General features: G+C 38.4%; 1 pseudogene; it reads right to left on the bottom strand.

The window, feature by feature from the left end:
- Positions 1 to 1433: 1433 nt before the first annotated feature.
- LOC111814484 lies at positions 1434 to 1537 on the bottom strand (annotated as a pseudogene).
- Between the last annotated feature and the right edge of the window lie 733 nt (positions 1538 to 2270).

The following is a 2270-nucleotide window of genomic DNA, read 5'->3' as shown; positions in this document are numbered from 1 at the left end:
TCTTTTTCTTATTGTTGCTTGTTTATTTGGGGGACAGAGCTCTCCCCAGGTTGCCCAGGTTGGTCTTGAACTTGCATTCTTGGTGCCTGTAGTTCGAGGTGCTTGTGAACTTTAAAAATGCAACTGACCCTCTGCATCTACAGGTTCTGCACCCACCCATTTAACCAGCAGTAACTCAAAATCATTTGAAAAAATTCCCCATCTGCAGGGGCCTGGGGTTCAATCCCCAGGGCCAGCCGTGCCGGCCCTGCCCCCGGGACCCGCAGAGATGGCAATTGAGGCTGCATGGTGGTGCGCACCTGTAATCCCAGCTCTTGGGAGGCTGTAAACAGGTGAATCACTACGAGTCTGATCTAGCAGTGAGACCCTGAACACCCTGTAGACCCTTCCCCAAAAAACAAACAAAGAAACACCAAAGTTAATGCTCCTGGCAGAACTTCGCAGGAGTCAAATATATAGGAATGGAGTTGTGGGGAGAAACAATGGAAAAGCAACAAGAGAGATTTTCCCCTTTGGAATTTTTCCTGAGAAGAGGCCCTGAGAGAGAGGCGAATGCCATCTGTGGATCTTGTGCATGCCAAGGAGGGAGTAGGCAAAGGGGCATTTATTTTTTGTTTACTTATTTATTTATTGCTGTTAAAGCATGTTCTAGGCATAATTTATTTTGGCAAACACCGTGTAGAAATTCACAGAACATCCCACCGAACCAAAAGTAAATTGCCCGTGAACCAAAAAATACTTTCGTAGCTACAAATGAACGCCGAAGCTTGATGGTCTTTGGCAGACAAAGTGTCAGCAAATAGTCAATGACATATGGCTTAGAGCATGCAGTTCTGGGCACTCTGTCACCATTAAAGATACCATCCACCTTTAAAGACTTCTCCAAATATGGCTTCTCTAATAACAACGGAACACCCATCTCCAACACAACAAAAGAAAAAAGGGAGATATAAATAAAGGACTGTTTTGTTTATATATATATATATATATATATATGTGTGTGTGTGTGTGTGTGTGTGTGTGTGTGTGTGTGTGTGTATACAAGATAGTTAAGACAGATATACAGCTACTTTCTCTTCGTTCAATGAGAAGAAAGTTAGTACTACTATTGTTTAGGCAAGATATCATGTCTGCATCTTGTACTATGAATAACCACTACGAAGACAACAATATGCAATGTATTAATTTTTGAACCGCCCTACTAACCTGTTTCAAAACTGTTCCATTGCTATTTTATATTTTTTCTCACTAAAATAAATTTTAAAAGACGCTATCCACATTTAATTTTGTCAAGTGTATTTGACATTGTTGACACAAAGCCCTATTTAAGTATAATCCAAACTACCAAAGTAAATTTTCTTTAGGTATAAGTTTTCATGCAAAAAAGAACACATTTTCCTTCAAGTCATTAAAAATCAAAATTACAATTATTAGTGTGATACTATAATATGACAATATCTTCTTTTTTGAACCTTAACTTTTACACTAATAAAAATAGATATTACACTTGATCTTAGCCAAAAGGCCAAGAAGCAATGAACCTTAACTTTCAGTATCCACAATTTCTTTCATTCATTAAACAGCTTCTTACCCAAATAGCACCAGTACAAATCAGTAATAATTAAATTTCCTAAAGCATCCTTCATTTGTATGAAGCCCCAACTGCCCAATTTCACTAATAGTAGAGTAGACAAATAATCAATTATTTTATTCACTAAACCATCCTACTGAACAGATTTTGAAAAAAAAATGTGAAGGTCTTATAAAAAGGTCTTCGAATTTGATTCTTAAAAAATAAATTTATTTATTTATGTAGTTATTTATTTCTTGTGCAGTACCGGGGACTGAACTCAGGACCTTGCGCTTACCAGGCAGGCGCTTACGCCACTGAGCTATCTCTCCGGCCCAATTCTTAAGAAATTTTAAACATACACTGACTCTGCCTAATTCTTGCTCACAAAACAAACTGCGACACTGATAACAGAATAACTTTATTTAACTTTCCTACACGTGAAAAAGACTGAGTCACAAATGCTGCATGATTTCTAATCATGAGGAGGCCATACACACGCAACTACATTTTTCAAGGTGAAAGCTTTTCCTCTAAGTTAGAAGCTAGATTCTTTCTTTCTTTCTTTTTTCTTTTCTTTCTTTTTTTTTGGTGGGGGGGGGGAACCAGGGATTGAACTCAGGCCCTTGTGCTTGCCAGGGAAGTGCTTATTCTACTGAGCTATCTCCTCAGCCTCTCTTCCTTCCTTCCTTCCTTCCTT

The sequence above is a fragment of the Octodon degus genome, unplaced genomic scaffold, assembly GCF_000260255.1.
Source record: "Octodon degus isolate 3935 unplaced genomic scaffold, OctDeg1.0 scaffold00329, whole genome shotgun sequence".
Taxonomy (NCBI): domain Eukaryota; kingdom Metazoa; phylum Chordata; class Mammalia; order Rodentia; family Octodontidae; genus Octodon; species Octodon degus.
Note: the sequence above shows the minus strand (reverse complement) of the source record. Positions and strands in the feature narration are given on the sequence as shown.